At 47.0% G+C, this 19,283-nt stretch overlaps 1 protein-coding gene across 2 annotated transcripts in view; it reads left to right on the forward strand.

Moving 5' to 3' along the window:
* The window catches only part of SOCS5 (suppressor of cytokine signaling 5), a 79,162-nt gene that overhangs the window by 35,787 nt on the left and 24,092 nt on the right, over positions 1–19,283 (forward strand). The window contains exon 3 of one of the 2 annotated variants that reach the window (XM_068233040.1): positions 577–725. The exons of the other annotated variant lie outside the window; for it this stretch is intronic. The gene's annotated coding sequence lies outside the window, so the exon portion shown is untranslated. The remainder of the gene's footprint in view (positions 1–576; positions 726–19,283) is intronic. 2 annotated transcript variants of the gene reach the window in all.

Genomic DNA, 19,283 nt, shown 5'->3' on the forward strand with positions numbered 1-19,283 from the left:
CATTTTGAGAAAGCAAACTTCTGTTCTGCATAGCATTTTAGTAAGCGGGCTTTTTGGTCCTTTGTAAACCCCTCACACACTCCTAGGAGTTCTGGTTCACCATGAGCTTGCTGAGTAATCTGTAACTCTAGTTCAATGTGTGGCCCATGTGGGAATGTTCAAGAAAACTCCCCTCAGAGCAGCACACTGTGTGCGGCCGGAAGCCAGACAATGTGTCTGTACAGCGATTGTTCCAAAACTGCCACCCAAAACTATCTTCACAGATCTCTTTGGGCGACAGAACTCGGTGTACCGGGCGTAGCGGCTCGCTAAATGGTTGTAAATAAGATTGAATAGACATTAAAGGAATGTGCGTGCCGTCTTGGCCATTTGTAAATGCCGCAGTGTGTTTTATAGAGGACTTGATACCACATCAAATCGAATAACGAGTCCGAGATGTTTCTTCATCTGACACAAACTGGTTTCTTCTCTTTTTGTACATGGACAAAAGCTGTGCTTCTTGGCAAGCTGCTGTGGTTTCTTAATATTTTATTTTTGTGGTGTTTGCTCATGTAACAATTTATAATGTTTGCGCAGATACATGAGACCTCTCCACGTGCTTTGAACCGTTTCCAGAAAGTAGTTGACCCTGTGGATTTTGCAGAACAATGGAGGCTCTTTCTGTGCAAACGTTTCGCAGCAACACCTTCCATCAATCTTCAGACTTTCTTCTGTTTTTACAACAGGTAGTTTTGTTATTTGTATACTTTCCCCTCGAGAGAAGTTATACGCTTAAAAATAAATCTATTAATGAGTAATTGTAGGAGGAGAGAGTCTTTGGGGTGAGGCAAGGTGTGGAAGAGCTTCTGCGTTGCTCCGCCTCTGGGGGCCGCAGGCTTCTGCGTTGCTCCGCCTCTGGGGGCCGCAGGCTTCTGCGTTGCTCCGCCTCTGGGGGCCGCAGGCTTCTGCGTTGCTCCGCCTCTGGGGGCCGCAGGCTTCTGCGTTGCTCCGCCTCTGGGGGCCGCAGGCTTCTGCGTTGCTCCGCCTCTGGGGGCCGCAGGCTTCTGCGTTGCTCCGCCTCTGGGGGCCGCAGGCTTCTGCGTTGCTCCGCCTCTGGGGGCCGCAGGCTTCTGCGTTGCTCCGCCTCTGGGGGCCGCAGGCTTCTGCGTTGCTCCGCCTCTGGGGGCCGCAGGCTTCTGCGTTGCTCCGCCTCTGGGGGCCGCAGGCTTCTGCGTTGCTCCGCCTCTGGGGGCCGCAGGCTTCTGCGTTGCTCCGCCTCTGGGGGCCGCAGGCTTCTGCGTTGCTCCGCCTCTGGGGGCCGCAGGCTTCTGCGTTGCTCCGCCTCTGGGGGCCGCAGGCTTCTGCGTTGCTCCGCCTCTGGGGGCCGCAGGCTTCTGCGTTGCTCCGCCTCTGGGGGCCGCAGGCTTCTGCGTTGCTCCACGCCTCTGGGGGCCGCAGGCTTCTGCGTTGCCCCACGCCTCGTGGGGCCGCAGGCTTCTGCGTTGCCCCACGCCTCGTGGGGCCGCAGGCTTCTGCGTTGCCCCACGCCTCGTGGGGCCGCAGGCTTCTGCGTTGCCCCACGCCTCGTGGGGCCGCAGGCTTCTGCGTTGCCCCACGCCTCGTGGGGCCGCAGGCTTCAGGCATTTATGCCCACATTACAACAGGGCTTGTTGAAAACTTATGCATGACTGCACTGCCCTCGGTGTAGGAGCGCGGGCCCACTGGCGACATGATGGCCCACAGAATAGCATAGAGCAGCTCGTGCATGGCTTTCTCCTCCATGCAGGAGTGGCTATTTGCTATTTTTTTTGGGGGGGGGGGGGGTGTCCCAGCGCTGATGTAGCCTGGTGGGGGGAGTCCTGTGAAGAGTAGGGGCCCTTTTTGGTCCCTCCCACCCTACAGGTAGACTTCAAGCAGTTGTAAGGATTCTGACTGTCCTACATTTTTAGAGGTAAGTTGTTGTTGCAGGCGGCAGAAACGCAAGCTCTACGTTGCCAACCTTTCATTGTTTCGTTTTTTCTAAAGAGAAGCAAGAAGTATATGGAGGCTGCCATATTTATTTGCTTTTAAACAATACCAGTTGCCTGGCAGCCCTGCTGGTCTCTCTGGCTGCAGTAGTGTCTGAATCACAACAGAAACAAGTATGCAGCTAATCTTGTCAGATCCGACAATGTCAGAAACCTCTAATCTGCTGCATGCTTGTTCAGGGGCTATGGCTAAAAGTATTAGAGACAGAGGATCAGCAGCATAGCCAGGCAACTGGTATTCTTAAAAGGAAATATGGCAGCCTCCATATTCTCTTGCTTCAGGTTCCCTTTAAGGTCTCTGTGTCTTGGATTCTCCATTGTGCGCTGCTTTCAGTTGATCACTCCACACATGCAGCTCATTTTGCCTGCAGAAATATTAATGGTCTCCTGTTTAGTTCTGTACTTCAGGCAGTTCTAGGAATCCTGGCATCTGTTTACCGTCATAGGGCATGATATTCTCCCATCTTCTCATTGGTCAGCCAGATCACATGACATGGCGTTGCTCGAGTCTACAGGAAGCTGGCAGTGGGGAGCGCATTGCTGTAGTTTGCAGGAATGCTTTGAGTGCGTCTTAAAAAAAATAAAATAAAAAATAAAAATAAAGCGCTGTGAAGTTTGGCAAAGTTTAGATTTATCGCTGCTTTTAAGCAGATCCATAAAGGTAACCCGAGACTGGAGAATATGGTCTAGCGAAACAGCTGAGATCGGCAGGTTTGGCCAACCACCTGCTGCACAAAGCCGTTTGTTGTCATAACATAAGATCTTTCTCGGCCAAAATCCTGATCCGTCGGGACAGTTGCTTCTCAGCCGAACATCGCAGCAGCGTTATTTAACCAGGGCAGCCTGCCCATTGGGGAGAGGCAGAAGCCTATCTACCGCTGCACTGACACACTGCTGGCCAGAGTTTGACTCTTGAAACAGGGCCAATACCCTTTCTGTTAAGCTCCATACACACGTCCGGAAAGCGAACATCGCGCACACGACCACCCACACGACCTGACGAACCACACAACCTGCATGTCCGCACGCCTAGACGGATAAATGACCAACTCCTTTACATACTGCCCAAGCAAGTTTATCCTACCCGATCCTCCTCTCGCTCGATAGTTAACAAGCGGTAAACGGGATCTCGTGAGGTCATTAACTTCACGCCCCTCTATGTACGTGAACGCGGGGTGGTGTGTTTTGAATGTACAGTGTGCGGCATACGACTATTTGGACAGGTAGGATATTGGTGTTGAGTTTAGCAACTTTACTAGGAGAGCTCTTGGCTCCCGCACACAGTTCCCACCGATGACCGGTCTCTATCACTGGATCACATATATGTATCGTTTTGTGCATGGATCTCATTGGGGGGGGGGGGGGGGGGGACTCATGGCAGCAGTCTTTTTTTTTTTTTTTTTTTTTTTTGGGGGGGGGGGGGGGGGGGGGGGGATAACTGTGACAGCTATGTTTATCCATCTGCCATAAGCTCAGATTTTCAATTGGTGTTTTTGAATAGGGATTGCTGCTTGAACCTTTCATGCATTATTTTGCACCAACTTGAGGCTATTTATCTGATGAATGATTGGAGTATTGAAGTTAGTGCTACCTACGCCATGATTGTGTGACCAATTGCCTACATCATCCTATACAGGTGGTTTTAGTCCTGATTGTTCTATTCAGGCTCACCTCCTGCCTGATATGTGATTGTGTGTGTAAAAGTACTATGACCGTTACACTCACACACGCGCGTGAAAATTTGGGCCTTGTTAATGTCATGATTTTCCTGTATAAATCGTTGGTTGTTACGATAAAAAATGTCAGTTAAATATATCATATAGGAGACACACACAGTGATATATTAGAAGTGAAATGAAGTTTATTGGATTTACAGAAAGTGCGCAATAATCGTTTAAAATTAGGCAGGTGCTTAAATTTGGGCACTGTTATCATTTTATTGATTCCAAAACCTTTAGAACAAATTATTGGAACTCAAATTGGCTTGGTAAGCTCAGTGACCCCTGACCGACATACACAGGTGAATCCAATTATGAGTATTTTAAGGGGGTTAATTTTTTTTCCTTCTCTGAAGAGTAGCAACATGGGGGTCTCAAAACAACTCTCAAATGACCTGAAGACAAAGATTGTTCACCATCATGGTTTAGGAGAAGGATACAGAAAGCTTTCTCAGTGATTTCTGTTGTCTTTCCACGGTTAGGAACATATTGCGGAAATGGAAGACCACAGGCTCTGTTCAAGTTAAGGCTTGAAGTGGCAGACCAAGAAAAATCTCAGACAGAAGTGACAAATGGTGAGAAGACTGTTAACCCACAGACCAGCACCAACGACCTACAACATCAGCTTGCTGTAGATGGAGTCACTGTGCATTGTTCAACCATTCGGCACACTTTACAGTAGGAGATGCTGTATGCGAGAGTGATGCAGAGGAAGCCTTTTCTCCGCCCACAGCACAAACAGAGCCGCTTGAGGTATGCTAAGGCACATTTGGACAAGCCAGCTTCATTTTGGAATAAGGTGCTGTGGACTGATGAGTTATTTGGGCATAACAAGGGGCGTTGTGCATAGAGGAAAAATGCAGCATTCCAAGAAAAACACCTGCTACCTACAGTAAGATATGGTGGTGATTCCATCATGCTGTGAGGCTGTGTGGCCAGTGCAGGGATTGGGAATCTTGTCAAAGTTGAGGGACGCATGGATTTCACTCAGTATCAGCAGATTCTGGAGGCCAATGTCCAGGAATCGGTGACAAAGCTGAAGCTGTGCCGGGGCTGGTCCTTTCAACAAGACAACGACCCTAAACACTGCTCAAAATCCACTAAGGCATTCATGCAGAGGAACAAATTCTGGAATGGCCATCTCAGTCCCCAGACCTGAATATAATTGAAAATCTGTGGTGTGAGGTAAAGAGAGCTGTCCATGCTCGGAAGCCATCAAACCTGAATGAACTAGAGATGTTTTGTAAAGAGTAATGGTCCAAAATACCTTCAACCAGAATCCAGACTCTCATTGGAACCTACAGGAAGCGTTTAGAGGCTGTAATTTCTGCAAAAGGAGGATCTACTAAATATTGATTTCATTTCTTTTTTTTTTTTTTTTTTTTTTTTTTTTTTTTTTTGGTGGTGTCCAAATTTATGCACCTGACTAATTTTGTTTAAACACTTATTGCACAAGTTCTGTAAATCCAATAAACGTCATTTTACTTCTCAAATATCACTATGTGTCTCCTATATGATATAGTTAACTGACATTTTTTTGTTTATCAGAACAACCAATGATTTATACTGGAAAATTATGATTACCACGGTTTCTCAAACTTTCGCATCCCACTGTGTGCTTGTAGTGTGTGTGCTTGTAGTGTGTGTGCTTGTGTGTGTGTGCTTGTAGTGTGTGTGTTTGTGTGTGTGTGCTTGTAGTGTGTGTGTTTGTGTGTGTGTGTGTGTGTGCTTGTAGTGTGTGTGTGCTTGTAGTGTGTGTGTGCTTGTAGTGTGTGTGTGTGCTTGTAGTGTGTGTGTGCTTGTAGTGTGTGTGTGCTTGTAGTGTGTGTGTGCTTGTAGTGTGTGTGTGTGCTTGTAGTGTGTGTGTGCTTGTAGTGTGTGTGTGCTTGTAGTGTGTGTGTGCTTGTAGTGTGTGTGTGTGTGTGTGCTTGTAGAGTGTGTGTGTGCTTGTAGTGTGTGTGTGCTTGTAGTGTGTGTGTGCTTGTAGTGTGTGTGTGCTTGTAGTGTGTGTGTGTGCTTGTAGTGTGTGTGTGTGCTTGTAGTGTGTGTGTGCTTGTAGTGTGTGTGTGTGTGCTTGTAGTGTGTGTGTGTGCTTGTAGTGTGTGTGTGTGCTTGTAGTGTGTGTGTGTGCTTGTAGTGTGTGTGTGCTTGTAGTGTGTGTGTGTTTGTGTGTGTGTGCTTGTAGTGTGTGTGTTTGTGTGTGTGTGTGTTTGTGTGTGTGTGTGCTTGTAGTGTGTGTGTGCTTGTAGTGTGTGTGTGCTTGTAGTGTGTGTGTGCTTGTAGTGTGTGTGTGTGTGTGTGTGCTTGTAGTGTGTGTGTGCTTGTAGAGTGTGTGTGTGCTTGTAGTGTGTGTGTGTGCTTGTAGTGTGTGTGTGCTTGTAGTGTGTGTGTGCTTGTAGTGTGTGTGTGCTTGTAGTGTGTGTGTGCTTGTAGTGTGTGTGTGTGCTTGTAGTGTGTGTGTGTGTGCTTGTAGTGTGTGTGTGTGCTTGTAGAGTGTGTGTGTGCTTGTAGTGTGTGTGTGCTTGTAGTGTGTGCTTGTAGTGTGTGTGTGTGCTTGTAGTGTGTGTGTGCTTGTAGTGTGTGTGTGCTTGTAGTGTGTGTGTGTGTGCTTGTAGTGTGTGTGTGTGTGTGTGCTTGTAGTGTGTGTGTGTGCTTGTAGTGTGTGTGTGTGCTTGTAGTGTGTGTGTGTGTGCTTGTAGTGTGTGTGTGTGTGCTTGTAGTGTGTGTGTGTGTGTGCTTGTAGTGTGTGTGTTTGTGTGTGTGTGCTTGTAGTGTGTGTGTTTGTGTGTGTGTGTGCTTGTAGTGTGTTTGTGTGTGTGTGTGCTTGTAGTGTGTGTGTGTGCTTGTAGTGTGTGTGTGTGCTTGTAGAGTGTGTGTGTGCTTGTAGTGTGTGTGTGCTTGTAGTGTGTGTGTGCTTGTAGTGTGTGTGTGCTTGTAGTGTGTGTGTGCTTGTAGTGTGTGTGTGCTTGTAGTGTGTGTGTGCTTGTAGTGTGTGTGTGCTTGTAGTGTGTGTGCTTGTAGTGTGTGTGTGTGCTTGTAGTGTGTGTGTGCTTGTAGTGTGTGTGTGTGCTTGTAGTGTGTGTGTGCTTGTAGTGTGTGTGTGCTTGTAGTGTGTGTGTGCTTGTAGTGTGTGTGTGCTTGTAGTGTGTGTGTGTGCTTGTAGTGTGTGTGTGTGCTTGTAGTGTGTGTGTGTGCTTGTAGTGTGTGTGTGTGCTTGTAGTGTGTGTGTGTGTGTGCTTGTAGTGTGTGTGTGTGTGCTTGTAGTGTGTGTGTGTGCTTGTAGTGTGTGTGTGTGCTTGTAGTGTGTGTGTGCTTGTAGTGTGTGTGTGTGCTTGTAGTGTGTGTGTGCTTGTAGTGTGTGTGTGCTTGTAGTGTGTGTGTGCTTGTAGTGTGTGTGTGTGTGCTTGTAGTGTGTGTGTGTGCTTGTAGTGTGTGTGTGTGCTTGTAGTGTGTGTGTGCTTGTAGTGTGTGTGTGCTTGTAGTGTGTGTGTGCTTGTAGTGTGTGTGTGTGTGTGCTTGTAGTGTGTGTGTGTGTGCTTGTAGTGTGTGTGTGCTTGTAGTGTGTGTGTGCTTGTAGTGTGTGTGTGCTTGTAGTGTGTGTGTGTGTGCTTGTAGTGTGTGTGTGTGTGTGCTTGTAGTGTGTGTGTGTGTGTGCTTGTAGTGTGTGTGTGTGTGTGCTTGTAGTGTGTGTGTGTGTGTGTGTGTGTGTGTGTGTGTGTGTGTGTGTGTGTGTGTGTGTGTGTGTGTGTGTGTGCGTGCTTGTAGTGTGTGTGTGTGTGTGTGTGTGTGCTTGTAGTGTGTGTGCTTGTAGTGTGTGTGCTTGTAGTGTGTGTGCTTGTAGTGTGTGTGCTTGTAGTGTGTGTGTGTGTGTGTGCTTGTAGTGTGTGTGTGTGTGTGCTTGTAGTGTGTGTGTGTGTGTGTGTGTGTGCTTGTAGTGTGTGTGTGTTTGTAGTGTGTGTGTCTTCCCTCCCCATTTTATTATGATTAATGAAGTTATGTTTTTTGTATTATATTACATTTATACAGGGAATAGAGGGGGTTTGATGTCAGTGTTTTTGCGCACGCAAGTGGAACGACTGACTGTACATTGAAAACGTTCTAATGTCTTGTACACACGCTTCAACTGCACGATATGAGACCAACAGTCGTTTGAATAGATCTGACAGTTGGAATCGTTCAAAACGCCTTTTATCAGTCTCTCGTTAAGTCGTTTGCACACATACACATGCCTGATTGTCGCCCAACAGACTAAGGCCTCCTTTACCACGAACAGTTGATAGGCAGTGAAATGCCTCTCAAACTCTCATGACTGCTTGCTGCTGCCTGGTAACTGCTCACTTCTGCCTGTTAACTGCTCACTGATGCATGGCAACTTCTTCCTGAGCACACAGCTCCACTGTCCATGGAAAAGAGGCCTAAAACGGACTAAAGTCATACGACAATCAGGCAGTTTGAGCGTGCGTATACAGGCAAGTGAAAAAGCTCTGCAGAGTTTTGCCTAGTTTGCAGACAATAGGGCTGCCATAGATACTTGAAATTTAGTTTGCAAGCAGAAGATCATAAAATCTGTGTCTTTGTCATTTTTTTTTTTTGGTGTATAACTATTTTTTCCTGAGTCCGTTAAAGAAGAAGAAAAAAATTCTGCATACCTGGGGCTTCCTCCATCCTCCTTCAGGATCATTGGTCAACAGTCTCTAAAACATGTGCCAACTTTGGCCTTGGTACAAACCCCGGTAACAGGCTCACTGACGTCAGTCCGGGACTGTCATCAACTGAGCCTGATAAGTGAGCTCTTTGCAGCAAAATGGCAGACCGTGGGAGGACACTGCGGGACTTAGGTGTGTTTATGGGGTGGGAGAAAGCCCCGGGTAAGGATCGGAGCTTGAGTTTACCTAGTCTGAGTCTCTTTAAGGCAGCCATTCATCAGGCAATGATGGGCAGATTTGACCAACAGACAGATCTCTCTCTGATCGAATCTGATTAGAGAGAGATCGGTCGGCTGCCCATACGCCGCAGGCCAATTCTCTGGAATCAGTCGAGTCCGCCCCAGCCGCCACCTCCCCACTGCCTCCCTAGTGCATAAGTGTGCCTCTATGTATTACCTGTCTTGTGTCACGGTGTCCATCCGTCTTCCGAATCCGCCGCTCTTTCATTAGCGGTATACATGCCACCGGTGGAGCGTTCACTTAGCATGGAGTCCTTGGTTACAGTCTAGATACGGTAGACATTTACCAAAGTTTGTAGCATAAGAATAACCCATGAAGGGCCTACAAGTCTTATGGGTGATATTAGTGTTTAATAGCTATGACCTAGACCACTTCCTCGCTTTGGGTTGTACAGAATTAGAATCTCTTAGGGCTTGTTTCCATATAGTGCGCTTATGGAAACTGGATCACAGGGACAGCAGACAGTGCATGGACTGTCTGCTGTTTCCACTCATGGGCGGCGTTTCAGCGCTGAATCGCCTTACATGGGTTGCTGCGTTTTGGGGCAATTCAGCCCGCGATCCTATTCAGTGTAATGAATGGGATCGCATGCTCAAATTGTGCTTTTGTAGGGTAGAAGAATCCACCTCTACATTGCCTGTTTGTATTAATTAGGAATTACACTCACCTAAAGGATTATTAAGAACACCTGTTCAATTTCTCATGAATGCAGTTATCTAATCAACCAATCACATGGCAGTTGCTGCAATGCATTTAGGGGTGTGGTCCTGGCCAAGACAATCTCCTGAACTCCTAACTGAATGTTAGAATGGGAAAGAAAGGCGATTTAAGCAATTTTGAGCATGGCATGGTTGTTGGTGCCAGACGGGCCGATCTGATTACACAATCTGCTCAGTTACTGGGATTTTCACGCACAACCATTTCTAGGGTTTACAAACAATGGTGTGAAAAGGGAAAAACATCCAGTATGCAGCAGTCCTGTGGGTGGAAATGCCTTGTTGATGCTAGAGGTCAGAGGAGAATGGGCCGACTGATTCAAGCTGATAGAAGAACGTTGACTGAAATAACCACTAGTTACAACCGAGGTTTGCAGCGAAGCATTTGTGAAGTCACAACACACACAACCTTAAAGGGGTTCTGTGGGGGTTTGAGAAGGATAAAAACTGCAACTTACCTGGGGCTTCTATCAGCCCCCTGTAGCAGTAATGTCCCTTGCTGTACTCCTCCGATCTGCTGGTCCCCGGTCTAGCGCGGCACGGCGTCCAACTGCGGCTGCGCGACCGTGCTTGCTCCCGCCCACGTCATCAGAAGCTTACTGCACAGTACAAGAAACCTTCGTACTGTGCCTGTGCAGTAAGCTTATGATGACGCGAACGGCAGCGCACATTAGTCGGCTATGACAAGCGAATAATGCCAGCGCTGGGGAACGGCGGATCGGAGGAGAACGGCGTGGAACATTACTGCTACAGGGGGCTGATAGAAGCCCCAGGTAAGTGGCGTTTTTTATCCTTACCAATCCCCCACAAAACCCATTTAAGGCGAATGGGCTACAACAGCAGAAGACCCCACCGGGTACCACTCATCTCCACTACAAATAGGAAAAAGAGGCTACAATTTGCACGAGCTCACCAAAATTGGACAGTTGGAGACTGGTAAAATGTTGCCTGGTCTGGTGAGTCTCGATAGTCAGAATTGGTGTAAACAGAATGAGAACATGGATCCATCATGCCTTGTTAGCACTGTGCAGGCTGCTGGTAGTGGTGTAATGGTGTGGGGGATGTTTTCTTAGTACACTTTAAGCCCCTTGGTGCCAATTGGGCATCGGTTAAATGCCACGGGCTACCTGAGCATTGTTTCTGACCATGTCCATCCCTTCATGACCACCATGTACCCATCCTCTGATGGCTACTTCCAGCAGGATAATGCACCATGTCACAAAGCTCAAATCATTTCCAATTGGTTTCTTGAACATGACGTTGAGTTCACTGTACTAAAATGGCCCCCACAGTCACCAGATCTTAACCCAATATAGCATCATTGGGATGTGATGGAACGGGAGCTTCGTGCCCTGGATGTGCATCCCACAAATCTCCATCAACTGCAAGATGCTGTCCTATCAATATGGGCCAACATTTCTAAATAATGCTTTCAGCACCTTGTAGAATTAAGGCAGTTCTGAAGGCGAAAGGGAGTCACCGCGTATTAGTATGGTGTTCCTAATAATCCTTTAGGGGAGTGTATTTTTGTTGTTTTTATATGTATAAATTGCTGTGAGTTCAGCATTCTTAAAATAAAACAAACAAGGTTTTATATTCTGCTTTTCTCCTGGCGGACTCAAAGCGCCAGAGCTGCAGCCACTAGGGCAAGCTCAGTAAGCCATAGTAGTGTTGGAGTCTTGCCCAAGGTCTCCTCACTGAAAAGTGGCTACCATTTTTATTTCCTTTTAAACCATGCACATTGCCTGGGAGCTGTTCCAGGGCTCTGGCTAAAAGTATTAAGGCTCATACACACATCAGACCATAGTCTTTGGAAAATGGAAGATCACAGCCCAATTTTACCCCCTTCCTGTAGTATGAGAGCCACACCTACACAGTCTATTCTATGGAGCTGCACTCCCCATCAGACAGAAATCTTACCCCCTTCCATGTAGTATGAGAGCAACACCTACACAGTCTATTCTATGGAGCTGCACTCCCCATCAGACAGAAATCTTACCCCCTTCCATGTAGTATGAGAGCCACACCTACACAGTCTATTCTATGGAGCTGCACTCCCCATCAGACAGAAATCTTACCCCCTTCCATGTAGTATGAGAGCCACACCTACACAGTCTATTCTATGGAGCTGCACTCCCCATCAGACAGAGATCTTACCCCCTTCCATGTAGTATGAGAGCCACACCTACACAGTCTATTCTATGGAGCTGCACTCCCCATCAGACAGAAATCTTACCCCCTTCCATGTAGTATGAGAGCCACACCTACACAGTCTATTCTATGGAGCTGCACTCCCCATCAGACAGAAATCTTACCCCCTTCCATGTAGTATGAGAGCCATACTCTACACAGTCTATTCTATGGAGCTGCGCTCCCCATCAGACAGAAATCTTACCCCCTTCCATGTAGTATGAGAGCCATACCTACACAGTCTATTCTATGGAGCTGCACTCCCCATCAGATAGAAATCTTACCCCCTTCCATGTAGTATGAGAGCCACACTCTACACAGTCTTTTCTATGGAGCTGAACTCCCCATCAGACAGAAATCTTTGCAAGATGCTGCACACACAGATGCTGTACAGACACAAAAGATCAGTATCTGCAAAAGATCTGTTCCTGCAAAAGATTTGTTCCTGCAAATTGCATTCATAGTCTATATCATATCTTCCGATCTCATACACACCTTGTTTAACAGACATTCATCTGCAGATCAGATCCACCAGGATGGATTGTCTGATCTGCAGATGAATGTCTGTTAAACAAGGTGTGTATGATGATCTGCAGATCTCATAGACTATCATTGCAATTTGCAGGAACGGATCTTTGGCAGGAACAGATCTTTTGCAGATACTGATCTTTTGTGTCTGTACAGCATCTGTGTGTGCAGCATCTTGCAAAGATTTCTGTCTGATGGGGAGTTCAGCTCCATAGAAAAGACTGTGAAGGTATGGCTCTTATACTACATGGAAGATTGGTCTGTGATCTTTCATTTTCAAAAGACTTTTATCTGCTGTGTGTATGTGGCCTTAGAGGCTCAGGATCAGCAGCATAGCCAGGTGGCTGGTATTGCTTAAAAAAATATAAATATGGCTCCCTCCTTGTTCCTCTAAATCCTCTCCATTTTCTTTTCATGCTACAGTCTCTCTTTACCTGGAAGCAGGCATGGAGAAGTGAGTAATTGTCATGTCCGTAGTAGAACTAATCTAAGTACACAGGTTAATTTTAAATGTCCCTCGACAGTTTCTAAATATAGGTTAGGGCTTGCTTGAGACTAACCCCTAATTACACACGTGAGCCGGGGCTGCAGACTGCTGCGGTGTGACTGCTGAGGTCCTGCACGGCTCTGATACAAGCCCAGGAGCTGCACAGCTCTCTGCTTGTGCTTCCACTGCAGAGACTTCTCACCAGGGCTGCTGCGGTGTGACTGCTGAGGTCCTGCACGGCTCTGATACAAGAGCTGCACAGCTTCTATCTCTGCTTGTGCTTCCACTGCAGACTTCTCACCAGGACTGCAGGCTGCTGCGGTGTGACTGCTGAGGTCCTGCACGGCTCTGATACAAGCCCAGGAGCTGCACAGCTCTCTGCTTGTGCTTCCACTGCAGAGACTTCTCACCAGGGCTGCTGCGGTGTGACTGCTGAGATCCTGCCTGGCTCTGATACAAGCCCAGGAGCTGCACAGCTCTCTGCTTGTGCTTCCACTGCAGAGACTTCTCACCAGGACTGCAGACTGCTGCTGTGTGACTGCAGAGACTTCTCACCAGGGCTGCAGGCTGCTGCGGTGTGACTACTGAGATCCTGCACGGCTCTGATACAAGCCCAGGAGCTGCACGGCTTCTATCTCTGCTTGTGCTTCCACTGCAGACTTCTCACCAGGGCTGCAGGCTGCTGCGGTGTGACTGCTGAGATCCTGCATGGCTCTGATACAAGCCCAGGAGCTGCACAACTATCTCTGCTTGTGCTTCCACTGCAGAGACTTCTCACCAGGGCTGCAGGCTGCTGCGGTGTGACTGCTGGGATCCTGCCTGGCTCTGATACAAGCCCAGGAGCTGCACAGCTTCTATCTCTGCTTGTGCTTCCACTGCAGACTTCTCACCAGGACTGCAGGCTGCTGCGGTGTGACTGCTAAGATCCTGCATGGCTCTGATACAAGAGCAGCACAGCTTCTATATCTGCTTGTGCTTCCACTGCAGAGACTTCTCACCAGGACTGCAGACTGCTGCTGTGTGACTGCAGAGACTTCTCACCAGGGCTGCAGGCTGCTGCGGTGTGACTGCTGAGATCCTGCATGGCTCTGATACAAGCCCAGGAGCTGCACGGCTTCTATCTCTGCTTGTGCTTCCACTGCAGACTTCTCACCAGGGCTACGGAGTCGGTACAAAAAAAAATCATCCGACTCCTTTGTTTACGAAACCTCCGACTCCAGGTACCCAAAAACTGCTCAGACTCCACAGCCCTGCTTCTCCTTAAAGGACCTCCTGTCACAAATCTTTAAAATTTTAAAATGCATGTAAACCTATACAGATAAGTACGTTTCTTCCAGAGTAAAATGAGGCATAAAATACGTTTCTCCTATGTTGCTGTCACTTACAGTAAGTAGTAGAAATCTGACATTACCAACAGATTTTGGACTAGTCTATCTTCTCATGGGGGTTCTCTGTATTTTCTTTATTTTTAAAACCACTTAGTGAATGGCAGTTGCCGTCCAACTGCCAAAAAAGTATGGTGAGCAGGGAGGCTGGGCAGCATCCTTTTTGTATAAATATTTTTCAGGGAGCGTCTTTATTAAGAATAAAGGCCATGATAAGAATCCCCCATGAAGAGATGGACTAACCAACACCTGTCGGTAATGTCCGATTTCTACTACCTACTGTAAGTGACAGCAACATAGGAGAAAAGTAATTTATGGCTCATTTTATTCCGGAAGAAATGTACGTCTTATTTGTATGCATCATAAATTTTAAGATTTTTGCGACCGGTCCTCCTTTAAACATTAATGGCGGCTTCAGTGCCCACAGAGCTCTGTACCTGCAGATTCCCCCTCTTTTCTTCTGGGGAGGATGCGTACATAATACATTTTTTAAAGAAAAAAACATTTCTTGGATACAGCTGATACAAATCCTGCAATAAATCTGCAGTGTGTCAACTTCCTGCTTGCATGGAAGCAGACATAGGGTTAACATCCTGTGTCTACAAATTAACTGCTCTGCTCAGATTCCTGAGCTGACACGGCTGAGAGAGCAAATAACATTTGTGTTTAGTCACAGATGAGGAGGAATTAGACCGGCTAAACTCTCTAAATACATACAGGGTGCATTTATCTGTTGACCTTCTGTCTTGTGCAAGAGTTCAGGTCCACTTTAAAGTGAATGGTTACCACTTTAAAAATAAAGTCAGATACTCACCTAAGGAGAGGGAAGGCTCGGTCCTAATGAGCCTTCCCTCTCCTCTCCCGGTGCCTGGTCCCGCGCAGGATCCCCCGTAACAGTATTCGACCAGTTTGGTCAAATACTGCCACTTCCGCATGCCGAAGCACCCTCTATGACGCGCTCACGTGTGCGTAGTATGGAGCGGCCCGTCTTCGGAAGCCCGAGTGCTCCCGAAGACCTCCGAAATCCCTGCGGCGGCGGACACGAACGGGGGAGCCAGCGCAGCACCGAGGGCACCGGGAGAGGAGTGGGAAGGCTCATTAGAACCGAGCCTTCCCTCTCCTTAGGTGAGTATCTGACTTTTTTTTTTTTTTTTTTAAAGTGGTAACCATTGGCGTTAACAACAAATCAACAGAGCACAGAGACTGAAATTCAAAAGGGGAAGTCAAATTGCATGGACAATTCTCTATGCAAACATGACAGAGCTATGGAAATCAAGTAGCTTGTATTAGATCCCCAAAGATTCTTTAAAAAAAAAAAAAAAAACCTGAACGGAAGGTCCTGATCTGCTGCATTTTCCCGCAAGGCATCTGGATTCTGATACACGGAGGGGTAGTGGCAGGCAATAGGAAAACTGATCCCCCTCTACACAGGCAGATTTGGACACAGAAACTGATCCGTTTCTGTGTCACAGCCTGTGGGGGGAGAGAGGGGGGCCGCCATGCTGGAGGGTAACAGGAGCCAGGACGGAGGTGGCAGCGGTCGGCGGGGAGGGGGGGCGCCCCCTCACCTAGGTCCCCCCCTTTCCCCGCTCCCCCTCCAGCTAGTTTGCGTAAGTAATTACAATGTTTGTATGCGGGGAGCTTACCTTTTCTCTACTTCCGCTCACCGCATCACTGCCTGCAATGCCGCCCTCCGAAGTATAGAGGGCGACATTGCAGGCATTGACTCGGTGAGCGGAAGTAGAGAGAATATAAGCTCCCTGCTCACCGCATACAAACATTGTAATTACTTTTGTACAAACTAGCTGGAGGGGGAGCGGGGAAGGGGGGACCTAGGTGAGGGGGGGCGCCCCGCCAACCGCTGCCCCCTCCGTCCTGGCTGCTTTCACCCTCCAGCATGGCGGCCCCCTCTCCCCTCACAGGCTGGGCATACTTTTTCCCCGACTGGAAACGCATGCTATTAAAAAAAGGTAGTTTTAGGAAAAGCGGGAGTGGGGGGGGGGGGGGGGGGGGGGAAGGAAAAAAAAAATTCAGAAAAACTGATCTGTTTTTAAACTGCAACAGACCTAGTGTGGACCTAGCCTTACAAATGTTTTTCTTTAGTTTAAAGCAACTTTTCTCAACAGTTTACCTTAGAGGAACCCTGCAGATACTTTTTGTATCTCCAGGAACCCTGCAAGTCATTTTTAGATCTCGAGGAACCCCTGCATTTATTTTGCAGGTGAGTTTGTCACTACCCCCTATTACTGTCCTTCAATATGTCTCCTTATTCTGCTGCTTTTTATTAATGTGCTCAATATTATTCCGAATTTAATGCTTCTTTTTAAAGTACCCCATATTATAGTATGCTCCCTATCATACTCCCTCCCCCCCCCCCCCCCAGCCCCCACGATGGGGGAAAATATCAAGAAAGCCTGCTGTAGTGGTTATGCTGTTGCTTATCTTTTAGAGCGGAGAGGAAGTTCTAAGTTCTGCTTTAAAGGGGAACTATGGCAAAAAAATTTAAAATTTTGAATGTGTGCAAACCTAGACAAATAAGTACATTTTTTTTCCATAGTAAAATGAGCTATAAATTACTTTTTTCTCCTATGTTGCTGTCACTTACAGTAGGTATTAGAAATCTGACAGAAGCGACAGGTTTTGGACTACTCCATCTCTTCATAGGGGATTCTCAGGGATATATTTTATTTTCAAAAGCACATAGTGAATGGCAGTTGCTCTGTTCAACTGGCAAAAAACGGTGTAGCGAGCAGGGAAGCTGGCCAGCATTCTTTTTAGGGAATCTCTTTATAAAGAATAAAAGCCTGTCTGAGAATCCCCTATGAAGAGATGGACTAGTCTAAACCCTGTCACTTCTGTCAGATTTCTAATACCTACTGTAAGTGACAGCAACATAGGAGAAAAGTAATTTATGGCTCATTTTACTCTGGAAAAAAATGTACTTATTTGCACACATTTTAATTTTTTTGCCGTAGTGCCCCTTTAAGTCTTGGCCCTCACCAGCTTAGATGGCTGCAGCGCTCACGTGTCTGCTGCTGTATGAAGGAATAATGAGATTGCATTTTGACAACGTCTTCAGCCCACGTGCATCTTCTGCGCACTTGTTTTGTTGCCGCTGTCCCTTTTCTGCTCTTATGAAATCTTGCAGTAAATTTCCATCCTATTATGAAGTTGCTTTGTGTCTTTGTTCAGCTCACTTCTGTTCATAGATTTCCTGTCGTGATCTTCTGCCTTTTTTTCCTAGAACTTCACTAAACACTGTTTTGTGTGTAGATGTAATAACTGCTTACGTGAGCTGGAACACTTCCTTGGAAAATAAAGTTTTTCAGGTTCTTTGCTGCGGTGTTGTAATACTTTGTGAAATATCAATGCTCTGGGTATGCACTGTAATATGCACTGTAATCTTGGATGCTCTGCACTTAAAGTGTACCTGTGAGAACAAACAACAAACACTGAAGATTTATATCGCGCTTTTCTCCTGGTGGACTCAAAGCACCAGAGCAGCAGCCACTAGGACGCGCTCTGTAGGCAGTAGCAGTGTTAGGGAGACTTGCCCAAGGTCTCCTACTGAACAGGTGCTGGCTTACTGAACAGGCAGAGCCGAGATTCGAACCTGAATTCTCCTGTGTCAGGCAGAGCCCTTAACCATTACACCATCCAGCCACCTGTGAGAAACAGGTGTCCAGAGTCAACCCCCTCCCCCCCCATCCTCTTCCAACTTGTCGTTCCAGTGATAGGACTTTCTGAACATATTCCATAAGCCTTGTTGACTATATTCTCGTGGTCACACTCCCATCCATGCACAAGTAGGCACAGGCTTAAAGCAGCAGGGTCAGCCATACTATCCCAAGGAAAAAAAACCCATATAAGTAGATAAATACTTGTTCTACTTGCATAACATATGTATTGTACTGTCCACATTTTGATTTCAGTTTTCTTATTTACATAGTAAATAGAAAACTGTTTCTGGCATTTTCCATCTTCACTGCCTCTGACTGAAGCCAATACTGATGTCATTTCATTCCTTCTCTTGTTTCTCATAGAAACTGCACTGTCATATCTAGATTGCTTTGTAAACAGATGTGAGCACAGAATAGATCGTATTTCAGCTTCTTCTCCCTTCTCAACCTTGTGTCACGCTGAACTGCCCTCAGCCCAATCGGTGAAGAGCAGGACTGTGGGAGGGGCGATAGAACCAGCTTCCTTCTAGTCAGCAATGTACCAAATAGAGCCAGGCTGACTGAGGCCCAGTGCACACCAAAAACCTTTAGCAGATTTGCAAAACGCTAGAGGTTTTTGAAGCAGATTTCAGAGCGATTCTAGGCATGTTTAGAGAGGTTTTCTTAACATGCCTAGTGTGTTTTTTTTTTTTTTTTGCAGTGTTTTTGTGTAGCAATTACAAATATTGTTTACAGTACAATGGTTACTGAACAGCTACTGTAACAAAAACGCCTGGAAAACCGCTCTGATCTAGCGTTTTTCAGAGCGGTTTTTTACTTTCCTATACTTTAACATTGAGGCAGATACGCCTCAGAAATCTAAAAAATGCTGCAGCCCCCGAGTTTGCCTTTGTGGAAAAAACGAGCCGCTCAGGTGTGCACCAGCCCATTCACTTTCATTAGCCAATCGGTTTTCCCCTGCTTGCGTTTTTAAAAAACGCTCCAGACCCGCTCTGGTGTGCACCAGCCCTGTGATAAGAATTGTTACAGCAGAAACCTTTATGATTAGATTGGCGTGCTTGCAGTGCAGGGTGAGGTTGCAGGCTGCATAATAAACACAGAGCAGTGGGTAAATTTTAAATTTGATTTTGTGGCTGACAGTCCTGCTTTAAGTACGGCCCACTTCTGGGCAGTAGCATAGAGCCCATCACACATGGGAGGGTTTTTGCTACTCCGCAGGCCGTACTTGCCACCTGCACAGTGTGGCAATGCTTGGACATGAACGGGAGGGCGGTCTCGGAGAAGAGGAGGGTCCTGGTGAGTATCGGTGGGGTGGATGAGAAGTGATAAAGCCTCTGGATCATCCGGAAGGTAAGCGATCTAACTTTTAGGTTTTAGGGCCTCATGAAGAGTTTGAGGATGGAAGGCTATGGGCAGTTAACTAGACTTAAAACTGCTCTCGTAAGGGATGGAACCAGCCATCCAACCATCCATCCACACCTACAGAGAGGGCGGTATGGTTGGGACTGGTCTGAAAGCTGAGATCTTCAGTGTCCATGGATTTTTTACGGCTCTAAGCCGTGTGTTTTGTTTGGTTTCAAGTGATTATCCTATCGAGTAGAAAATGGGGGGTAGAGATTCCAGGCCT

Source organism: Hyperolius riggenbachi, chromosome 4, assembly GCF_040937935.1.
Source record: "Hyperolius riggenbachi isolate aHypRig1 chromosome 4, aHypRig1.pri, whole genome shotgun sequence".
In the NCBI taxonomy this organism is placed as follows: Eukaryota; Metazoa; Chordata; class Amphibia; order Anura; family Hyperoliidae; genus Hyperolius; species Hyperolius riggenbachi.